Here is a 12,181-nt window from a genome sequence, read left to right on the forward strand (position 1 = left end):
TGACGTATTCAGAGTTGTGTATCTAAATACAGGATTCACTCACACATCAAAACAGGAAACTCAGTGTTTTAGAGTCTCCACTCAACACACAACAACTCCAACACATCCCATTCACTCGTGCTAGAATTCAATCACCTTTCATTAATCTAAGAACGATCAACTAATTTGAATCAGCTATTAACCCACTAGGATGACAGGACAACAGAAATGCATGTTCAAAATGTTATCACTAAAGACAATTTCCCTCATACAGTAAATCACTTGCTGCATCAATCAAGCAGGAAGCTTCTCCCAATTTACCATTTTAACAACTAAATTTATTGTCTGATCACTGATTTATCAAACCAGGATTTTTTTTTTTTTTTCAAAAGTTAAATTGCTGTCCTGCAACCTAGAGAGTCAATTTTTTGCATTGTATAAATTCAGTATTTGATAACAAGTGTCTGCTAAATTGACACTATTTTAACACTGATGAAAGATAACCAGCTAATTTTCATTGCATGTGTGTGGAGCTGCATATCCAGCAGAGCATGTAATGTGCTATAAGTTCCACTGATCTTTGCATCACACGAGGTGACTTGGACAAGATGATAAACAGACTCATACACTTAAAATTTTGTCTAATCTTCATTAGCTCTCTTGTGTTTGGAGTGTTAGTATGGTTAATGCATGTTCTGCTTTTGTGTGTGATTTTGTATATGTTTCTATTTTCGTAGTGTTTAAAACTCCGTCTCAATTTTCCACTTAAGCAGTCAGTTTTCTTTTCCCCAGGTTTGCTAACCCAAATTTTGATTTCCCACATTAAAAATAAAATTTGTGTTCTCACCACTCTCATTCTATTGTCCTCTGATGCGGTTGACTTCGTGCTAGTGGCTGTAGTGCTGCTGCTGCTGCCTTCTTGGGCGACTTCTTAGCAGCTCCTCTTGGCTTTGGCCGCGGCGGGCGTCTTGGCTTTGGTCTCAGTAGCCTTGTTCATCTTGAAAGGTCCGGAGGCCCCGGTGCCCTTGGTCTGCACCAGAGTGCCCTTCGCCACCAGGCTCTTGAAGGCGGTCTTGACACGGGCCTTATTCTTGTCCACATCGTAGCCTCCGGCAGCCAGAGCCTGCTTGAGAGCGGATGTGGAGACGCCGCTGCGCTCCTTGGAAACGGCCACGGCTTTCACAATCAGCTCGCCCACGCTGATGCCGACCTTCTTGGGTTTGGACCTCTGCACAGGGCATGTTTATGATGGAGCCTTTCCAACCACAGCGCCGGCAGTTCTCCTTCAGCTTTGTCCTGTGTTCCACTGTCTCTTCTTGCCATTTTACTCCACAGGTGGCAAATGTCAAACTCCAACAGTCTCCTCAGTTCTCCTTAAAAGTTTTCTTCACATGCACAGTGAAGTTGCAGCTTGTTGTAAACACAGTGCCATTCATCCGATCAGTCAGGATGATGGGTTTGCTCTTCTTCTCTGGTGCTGTTTGTCCACATTGCCGCTGCTCACTGAGACTTTTGCTCAGGACTTGCTGCTGTCTCTTTATCTGCCATGTTATTGCTTCGGAGCTGCATTCCTTGTCTTCAGGGAGGAGTGAGGGCTGCTTGTGAGTTTGAGAGACACACGGTGCTGTAAATAAGTCAGCCAGAAACTTGGCCTACATGTTTCCAATGATGTTAAACTATAACTTTCTTCCGACTGCTGCATGTGGAAAATTGATTCAGGTCTGCTTTTCACCTGAAATATGCCAACAACATTGAGAGTAACATCCTCCTCTCTGCCTCTTAATGCTCTCTGGTCACTATGGTAACGCGTAAATATTTCTTTCAAAATAAGACACACAACTACAATATGGGAAAAGACCAAGGGAAACCGAGTTAACGATAAAAATAATGCAAATGCAAATAACTGCTTATGAAATTCAGTGGTAGAAATCAGTGTTTGATCTCCTGGTGAATCTGTACGTTTGCTCACTTAGAATGAAATGAACAAACCTGGTGACTGATAGGTTTGTAGCTTGTACCTATCCGCTGGAACGTTAAAGACAATATAGTTACACTGCAAAGCAAGACACAAGCAGGCTGGTTTACTCATGCATGAGGGAAACCTGGCTGGGGTCAAGTGTCGTCCCACCACCTAGCCCCCGTCAGACTCTCAGCCAGGCTCCCCATAGCACTCCTTTTATTGTGGTTACATGAATATGCATAGGGTCATTAACATATGACATCTTACATAGGTATACATGTGAACAAAGAATACTGTGTGTGTGTGTGTGTGTGTGTGTGTGTGTGTGTGTGTGTGTGTGTGTGTGTGTGTGTGTGTGTGTGTGTGTGTGTGTGTGAGATCAAGGTGTGACCCTGTGAAGACTCCCCAAACGCTGGTGCCAGGAGCGGGTCCATCTGAACAAAAGACTCTTATACTTAAACAGATATACGTGTGTTTGCTATACCATATATCAGCAAGAGAAGATACGACCTCTCCTAGGAGGTGTGTGATCTATGCCAGAACACTCTGTAGAGGGAGTGAACGCCCTCCCCCTTCATGCTACTCAGAGCTGTTACAGACCTCCTAGGATGAGACATTCTTTCAATCTACAAATGATTATACACTTCTAAGCATATGTGGGTAAATGTTTCTAAGCATAAATGACAATCAACAATACAAATCTAACAGTGACCAACTACAAGAAACATGTTACCCCTGTGCTTGTGAACAAGGGCTTCTCTACCAAGCGCTAAGTCATGTTTTGCTTGAGGATCAAATACTTTTTCGCTCAAAGACATGCAAATCAATTTTAAACTTTTATGTCATGTTTTTTTCTGGATCTTTTTCCCCATAAAAAATAGAGACTGTTCATTTCTTTGTAAATGAGCACACTTACAAATTCAGCAGGAGATCAAATAATTATTTCCCCCACTGCATGGACTTGGGGCATCCTGTCACACACTGGTAATCTATATTATGTATCATTAATGAGTAAAGAAATGTATTCATCTCACTTCTTTCAGGCTATTTCTCTCCCTCACTCTTTGCTTTCTTTAAATTCCAAGAAAACACTTAAGTCTCAGAGAAACTCTGCACTCTTTCCACCCTGTGAATCGCTGTATTTAAACACCTGTGCGTTCCTGTGTGGTAAATGAGACTGAGAACAGCAGAAAGCTGAAACACTCCCATCAATAAGTAGTGAAATAAACTCATTAATCCTCAGGTCATTTAAGAACTTTGGTCCAGCTTCATCCTACTTTACTCAAGGTCAAACAGGTCTGATGATGCCGTCCTGTGGTGAGCGGAGCTCCACGCACAGCCAGTTAGTCTTCCTAGAATACTGAAATGAAGGTCAGCTTTCTGGGCCGTCTTTTCCCACAGTAACCATCCTGCCTGGGGAGGAAGAGATGGAGGAGGCAATGCAACACGACCGCTGCGCAGTTACGCAAGACCAGGGAAAGTGCAGCAGCAGCATTGAACCCTGGCACAGAGAAGGGAAAGTGCCAACGTTACACAAAAAAGACAGAGGGAAGAGGGAACGCGGGGGGTGCAGAGGATGAGGAGGACGGGGTAATTCAATCACATCAGTGTCCTCATTCGCAGGACACAGAGTTAGAAACCACTAATGAAATAAACAAAAGCTGAGTCAGATAAATTCCTTCTGTCACGATCCCTGAGAAATGACAAAGAAGGGAGACAAAACGGGGATGAAAGCAAAGGCAGGAAACCAGGAACAGAAGTGGACAGACAGAGAAAGACCCATCCTATAATAACTCCAATCCATTAGGTCATTCCCCCCCATCCATCATCCCTTTGCTCTGAGCTTTAGGCCACATGCATGACCCCACACACACACACACACACACACACACACATACATGTGGTCTGGATTAAAAAACAGAACTGTTCAAGCCTACAGCCTTTCACCATCTTCCACACTTCCTTTATTCTTCTCCCTGAGGTTCATAGTGTGACATCCACACAACAACCCCCCAGGTCAGAAAATGCAGCAGGGATCCAGTTCCAAGTCTCCCTATGATGAGCCAGTTGGGGGTGTTATGGGATCAGACGAACAGCCGTTTTTACTGCACCAAAGACAAAAAAGCCATTAAAACTGCTCTCAGTTGCTTTGAACAGTGGTTTGTGTTACTCTGAGGCTTGCATGTTTGCTACTAAACCCCATGTCTCCTAATTCCAACTTTAATGTCAGTTTATGTCCAAAACTGCTAATTATGCTTACTTTGAAATGTCATAAATGTTGCATGTACCTCTGCTATATTATTTCTTTCTTTAATTCTCGGTTGGTTTACAAAGACTACTTTGTAAACAAAAGAACATTCATCCAGCTATATAACTCACCTAACCTCTGGCTGCAAACCACTGGAGCGTGGCATAGCACATATATGTTTTGCCTCTGTTTGTGTCTCTGTGGTGTTACTGGTCAGAAAGGTTTTTCTCTGTAACCACTTTGAGTATCAATATCATGAGATTTCAGTAGCAACACTTCACCAATTTAATGTCAGGGATATAGAGTAACACAGGCAAGTATTGCAAATATTGGTACTCTGCAGGACTATAGAAAGTGCACTTTGGGTAAACCTTCAAGGATCATATCGCTTTGTGCAATATGTGGGATGGATGGTGTAAGTATGAGCCACCGGATGAGGACACTCCACTGAACAGAAGTGTCATAGGAATCTGATATCCCCCGGCTAAAGTGAGTAAAAGGGATGTGTGTTTATATGTCAGGTCGGGTCTTACACTCCACCTCTCTGGGAACTCCTAGGCCCTCCAAGGCCTATCTCCCCTCACCACACTCCCTCCCGGTAACTGATGCCCTCAGGGGTCAGTGCGTTGGTGGTTCTTGGTGTCCGGGGCTGGGCGCTCAGGTATGTACCAGCTCACTCCCGGTGACTACTTGGCGGGACCTGGTGCCTGTTGCTCGGTCAGGCCTCTTCCAGGGCAAAGGGGGCCCTCGGGCCTCCAGCCTCTGGGCCTACGGCTCGGTTCACTCTGGCACAGCTGGCTGCCGGCAGGCACGCCACTGCAGCCCCCTCTGGCTTCTGCTCCGTGGCTACTGAGTGACCCCTCATCTGGGGCTCTCCTCAGTTCTTCCCAGGAGGGTGGCACGGATGCCCCTCCGGTGGTCCTCCTTGGGCTCTCGCACTCTGGGGCCTCTGGATGTCTGGAGGCTGGATCTCCTCCATGCCTGCTTCTTTCTCTTTTTAAGTGCCCTTTCTCACGGTCCCTCTTCCCTTCTGTTTTTCTTTTCCTTCATCTTTCTTTCTGCCTTTCCTATCCCTCAGTCATGTCTGTCCCGTCTGGAACAACTGAAAATAAAATAAAATAAACAATAACAACAAAGGTTGATCAAATGGACCGATACGGCAAGGCCGATGATCCATTTGGCAAAGTAAATCCTGCAACTGGTCCGTCGGGTTATTGTCTCCCCAGAAACACCTTCCTTGTGCTTTTGGAAATCTGTTTTTTCCTATTTCCATTTTCGTTTTTTCCTATTTCCATTGTGATTTGCGTGCTTTTGCAGCGTTTTTCTTATTGCTGGTGTATCTTACGTTGCAGTCCGTTTGGCCTCTCAGGGCCACCGTAGAGTTCTCCTCTTCATCATCAAAGCTTGCATTACTAAAAGGCTAAACAAGTTACTAAAGGTTTCTCATATCTTACATCCCAGGCAGAGATGGTTACTAAGAGAAAAGCCACCTGTTATGATGTTAAATGAGAGTGCCTGTATTTGCAAAAGCTAGCTCTGTTTCCACACAAAGCACAGATGTTTTTTTTTTTTTTTTTTTTTAAGTGAGCCCTCATCTGGGACTCTCCTCAGCTCTTACTGGGACAGTGGCGCGGCTGCCCCTCTGTTGGTCTTCCTTGGTCTCTTGTGTTCTGGGGGCCTCTGGATGTCTGGAGTCTTGATCTCCTCCATACCTGCTTCATGCCCTGGAGGACGGGGCTGTGGCTCCCCACACTCCCTAGCAGATCGTTACACGGAGAAACCTTTGGAATGCAAGCATGCTGATCCACACAGGTATGCACACAGGTGTACACACGGGTATTCACAGACGCGGACTACAGCTTTCTTGGCTGCTGCCTCAAAGCACATTGTGCGCTGTCTATCTTGCGTGCTGCACAATATCGTTTATTATTTAGTAACTATTGATATCTATGACTAGCTAGTTTATTGTGATGGTGCTTTGTTTTCTCTATTATTATGTTGCTCTTTGTTGTTTGCTGTCTCCTCTGTTTGTTTGTTTTTTGTTTGTTTTTTCTTTCTCCATACAGGTGACCCAGGAGTTTGTTTGTTTTTTTTTCTCTCTCTCTTCCCCCCCCTTCTCACCGTCTCTTCTCCCCTTTGGTTTTCTCTCTTTCTCTCCCCCTCTTTCTCTCATTCATTCCCCCTGTCCTATTTATTAAAAAAAAAAAAAAAAAAAAAAAAATGACAAAGGATGAACTGAAGCTCTGCCATCACGTAATGTCGCATACTGCTGTTTCTGATGTCATTTAAATTAAAACAAAGCACAGATGTTAACTGATCTCAGGGCAGTGAAAGCAGAGACAGTGACATCTTGTCTAGTATCAGTCTCCCATCAAACACCAGAGTGCTATCCACAAAGCTCATGTAGATACTACCAGTAAAAGTTGCTGGCCTCTTAGCTCAATAAACTGGGACAGGTCACACCCATGACAATGCCTATTCCATATAGATTTCAATGGCTCCAAATCAAGAGGCGTTAATTGTTCCAATAACCAGTGCAGCCACAAATTCACATTTTATGTAAAGGACTAGATATAAACAGGCATAAGAGAAACGTGGTGACAGAAAGCTGTTTGAGATGAAAGGAGAGAGATTGCTTTCACTCACTGGTATGTTTAACTGTTGTCTATTTTTACATTTCTCTAATAGACAAGCACTGCATGCCTTGCTTGCCCTGATGGAGCACTACTGCTTTGAATGCACTTGGCTACACCCACCCATTAAGCTTAATTTGAAAACCATGCTGAGGGCAGAAAATTGTAATTCCACTCTTGCCATCTTCCACTTGCATCTCATTCTGCACTTGATTTAGCCAACCCTGCTGTGATTTCTTCTCTTCCTCTTCATTTATATGCCTGTGTGTGATGTCTATGCCATGATGTTCATCTATTAATGATTCCCTTTAATCAGACACACAACTTCTGATTTGCAAACAGTCTCCACCCCATGTTTACAGGCCTCCCTGAATCAATTTTTGCCCGCTCTTTGAAAAGTGGGTAAATTGACTGTGATGTTGTAAATGCATTGTGAAGTGGTTCATTTAACTGTACTGTACATAGGATTCATCAGCAGAAGTGATTGTGATTGGAGCAGAGAGCACCCAGTGGCCACGTCAACAGCTTATGTGTTGTCTAAATGACTAAGGTCTAATGAGACACGATCATGGCACACTACAGCAAATGATTAAAGAGCTGGCCATCTTTGCAACCCCTTTCCTGATGTCCCTCTTCAGAAATCCATTATGGTCCAGGCTATCATGGGAAAATTGCTTACGTGCTTCTGTAAGGAATGTGTCATTTTAGATTTTTCTGTTGAGGAAACGCTGGTTGCACAGGCCAGATGTCCCTTCAATGAGCAGCCAAACTTAGTCCAGAGAGACCACTGGCTGTGAGTCATCTCCAGCCTTTGGAGTTAATAAAAAACCTCCCCAAAGCTTGCTAAAGCTCTGTGAGGTGTGACAAAGTACGGCTGATGTCTGGCTCAGATGGTAAACATCAGATTGTGTGTGTGTGTGCATGTGTGTGTGTGGGGGGGCCAAGAGAGAAAGAGTGATTCCCAGCTTATCCAATCATGAGCTTCCATCCTTGACTTTCCAAAATCTGAGTCACACCTGAAGCCTCTTACTTTCCAATGTATGTGAGTTTGTGTGCGCCTCCTGTTTAAGTAATAATGATTACTTCAGTTAAAAAATAAAAATTACAAAAAATATTTTTTATTTTATTTATTTATTAGTTTTTTGGAAAGAGACCAAATCACTGATTGAACTATTGGATGAATCAACTTAACATTTTTCATGGCATTGTAAATGGCAACTCTTTTATAATTAGATTTATCGAGATTAACAAGCAAAGACCAAGGATACTACTACTACTTCTACTAATGATGAAACAATAATAATAATAATAAAAATAATAATAATAATAATAATAATAGAAATGCACTGTATGACAACCAGCCCATTTACCATGGATGGGATGAAAAGATGAAAATAACAGTTTTTTAAACAATGATAATCTTACCTCAGTTTAATATTTTCACACATTCATATTTTCTCATCATGTCATGAAGAGTAAATGGACAGGTTGTTATGGTGCACCCATTTGTACAAACACTTTTTTCTACGTAAGTGCTGTCTATCTAGCATTCACACACATTCATACTCTGATGGATGCATCAGAGAGCAACTTGGGGTCAGTATCTTGCCCAAGGATATTTGGTACTGGAGCAGACAGTGATTGAACCACCAAACTGATTAGTAGATGACCTGTTCTACCTCCTGAACTACAGCCAGTGTAAAAGACAGTAATTCTCCTGACATCAATCAAAATCTATTTACATGTAAAAACAAAAAAAGAGGGGGGGAGGGGCGTTAATTGTCTCCAAAACATAAGCTAGGGTTGGGAGATTGGGCTAGGGGTTGTAGTCTTCACCAGCGATCCAGGTGATTCTCATCCTGCTTTGGGCTGAGATTTGGTTTTGTTTTAGCCACATGCAAATCTTCAGAAACAAAAAGATGTTGCATTTTAAATGTAACTCCATATATTTTTCCTCAAAAGCCTTTCCAAAAATCAGTAGAAAGAGTTCAATGTGGGTCTCAAATAGGGCTGCCACAAACGATTATTTTGATAGTCGACTAGTCACCGATTATTTTTGCGATTAGTCGACTAGTCAGATCATCATCCCTTGGATGTAAAACTACAGCTTATTGTACCAGCAGCATCTGCTCTTATATAACTATCATTAGCTTACAGCTTTAAGTGTTTAAGGTATGTGCTAACTAAAAATAACGACAAGATGATAGTTTATTAAAGTTTAATGAAATTTGCAGATTGTTTCGGTGAAGTTTAATAAACTCCTTGCTATCTAAAATATAACGGGACACCGGAGTATATTCTCGAGCATCTCACACTTCTGATAATCAGTTGTCTGCTTGACGTTTATTCAGCTGTGTAAAAACTATAACTTTAATCTCAGACAAACCGATTTACTCAGGAACAAATAAAATACTAAAAAAAAAGCCAAACAATAACATTTTAAGTTACCATTTACCATTTTAAGTTATCTAAGTGACTCATATATCATGTTTAACCTGAGTAGCGAAAGACGGCAGTGAGTTTGAAAACGATTTGCCGGGAGTCCGGTGCTCTCACGAGCTCTAGTGAGCCTTGAACCCCGGCTAGCTATCGAGCTAGTGGGTAACAGACGTCTCCGAAAACGTCGGAGCGCTTTTGAAAATATGCGGTGTCTTGATAAACTGAGCAGATATTTGAGGTTTACACAGCTACATTCTCACAGCCCAGTTAGCTCCTAGAAATGCTAGGAGCTAACTGGGCGCTAACGGTGTCATTCAAATATATTGAATGTCGCAATGTTGGCAAAGAGAGGAAGGGACGTAAGATTTGCGCATGCGGGGTACCGATCGGGTTTCCGGTACAGATCTGGTAGCGACATTGGTCGTGTCCAAATTCATGGGCTGCATCCTCCTGAGGACCCGGCCTTCGCGCGGTCTACGTGGGCCGGGTCCTCAGAAGGTCGGGTAGGCCGGAAGTAAATGGCTGTGAAATTGGACGGTCTAGCCTTCTGATTAGCGTCACCGCTGTCTCGATGGAGTTTAATAAACTCAGCCGTCTGCTCCTTGCTATCTAAAATATAACAGGACACTGGCGTAAATTCTCGACCGTCTCACACTTCTGTTTAATCAGTTTTCTGTTTGACGTTTAGTCAGCTGTGTAAAAACCAAGGAGGAACCCACCCGGGGGATTAATAAAGTTTTATTTTATCTAATCTAATAACTTTAATCTCAGCCAAACCGATTTACTCACGAACAAACAAAACACTGAAAAAAGCCCAACAATAACATTTTTAGGTTGTCTAAGTGACTTATATATTACATTTAACCCGAGCAGCGAAAGTCCGCGGTGATCTGAAAATGATGTGCCGGGAGTTGTGCCGTTCTCGGCCGCAGCAGTAACCCTCGAGCTCCCGGCTAGCTATCGAGCTGGTGGGTAGCAGACGTCTCCGAAAACGTCGAAGCACTTTTGCAAATATGCGATATCTTGATAAACCGAGCAGATATTTGATGTTTACACAGCTACTTTCTCACCTGAAAATATGTTAAAAGTTTATTTTGTGACCCAGAAAGATTATTAAGAGTAATTTTAAAACTTAGTAGCGGGCGCCATTGTTGGAAACTGGAGTTTGGCTGGGCTATGAATTCTGGGATATGGTAGGCCACGAAGGACACACCCGACCCATCCTTCAAATTCGGGGAAAAGGAGGACGCATTTGTCGGCTGCATTCGGAGCAGTCTACGAATTTGGACAGCCTTCGGCGCGTCGCTGTGACGTAATCGGTCTACAAATGCGGCCTCAGGAGGATGCAGCCCATGAATTTGGACATGACCATTGACAACTGTTCTGGGCCGCACTATGAATTATGGAACACAGCTTCTTCTTCTTCTTCTTCAGGGTTTAATGGCAGCTGGCATCCTTGTACATGCAGTGCTGCCATCTTCTGTTTCAGTCCGTTATTACACTCTTAAATCCTACTACTTATTCCTGCGTCTTTTGTGATCTTACAAAGCTTCAAACAACGCGTCGACTATTAAATTAGTCGTCAACGATTTTGATAGTTGACATAATCGTGACTAGTCGACTAATCGTGGCAGCCCTAGTCTCAAATTAGAGCAACAGACAACTGCTCTTGATTTCTCTCAAATGAATCACAGCCACAGTCACCAATTTTACTTGACAGGTGACAAGGTTGTTCGTTCCTTATAGTCTCGAGCGAAATGGCTAGCTTAGTAGCACATGTGCAGTAGTGTAGGACCGAGTCCTCCCCAGTGCGCTTCATTTACCTGGCCAACACTTCCCTTTGATGGGAATTCAGCACAGAAACCTTAACTCTAACCCTACATGGGTTATCAAAGACCCAGTTGACCCAGTACAGTCTGAAATCTCTTGGCAATTTCTCATTTCTAAGTAGGGATGGGTATCGTTTAGGTTTTATCCGATACAAGTACCAAACCGGTACTTTTGAAACTGTGCCGGTGCTTAAACGGTGCTCAACCGGTGCTTAAAGAATGGAGAACACAAAATTGGTCCAAAAAGCTCTCATGTTCAGCTGTTTTTTTGTAAAAAGATAACAATGTTAGACTTTTCTGCAGCTATAGGGGATTTATGGCATCACTCTTGGCTGGAAGCAGTGCTTAAACAATGGAAAAAACACAAACTCTGTCCAAAAACCTCTCATGTTTAGCTGTTTTCTTGTAAAACGGTAACAATGTTAGACTTTTCTGCAGCTATAGGGCATATATGGTATTAATGTTGGCTGGAAGCAGTGCTTAAACAATGGAAAAAACACAAACTTTGTTTAGCTGTTTCCCACTTTTTCTTTGGTCATTTTAGCCTTTTTGGCCAGGGTGAAGGGAGTACCTCCCATCCCCATCTCTAAGTAAGCTAGTTTTCCAGGCTTCATGAAGGATATTCCAAAGCTTATCCCTGGATTTTGGCTGCATTTTGTTCCATTACCTGTCATGATGATCAGTAATATTAAGGTCCCGGCTCTGAGCACACCAGTCTATGACTCACAGTGTTTCATTGTTTTCTATCTGGGTATTATTGCAGTGTATTAGCAGTGTGTTTATTGCCATTGTGTGGTGGTTCAAAATCTGAAAGTATGTTTCTGCATAGGGCTGTAGCTCCAAACCATGACAGAGCCTCCACCGTGTTTTACAGATGCTGTATACACACACTGTTGGGCCTCTCTTCCGTCCTCAAGAGTTTGTAGCAGCAGCCTTCTATTGGGAGCAGTTGTTACTTCTACACACACAGAAGTTCCAGTTGTGGTATACCTTTTAACTTCTATTTGTAGCTTTTAAATGAAGTGTGTCATGTTGTAAATATTGATCAGCAGGAACTAGTACTTGGGCAAAATCAGTTTACCGGTATTAAAAC

The 12,181-nt window shown here is 42.9% G+C and overlaps 1 pseudogene; it reads right to left on the minus strand.

The window, feature by feature from the left end:
- Window positions 1-436: 436 nt before the first annotated feature.
- LOC120726530 lies at window positions 437-1,219 on the minus strand (annotated as a pseudogene).
- Window positions 1,220-12,181: the final 10,962 nt, after the last annotated feature.

This window comes from Simochromis diagramma, unplaced genomic scaffold (genome assembly GCF_900408965.1).
Source record: "Simochromis diagramma unplaced genomic scaffold, fSimDia1.1 OVJJ01000753.1, whole genome shotgun sequence".
Taxonomy (NCBI): Eukaryota; Metazoa; Chordata; class Actinopteri; order Cichliformes; family Cichlidae; genus Simochromis; species Simochromis diagramma.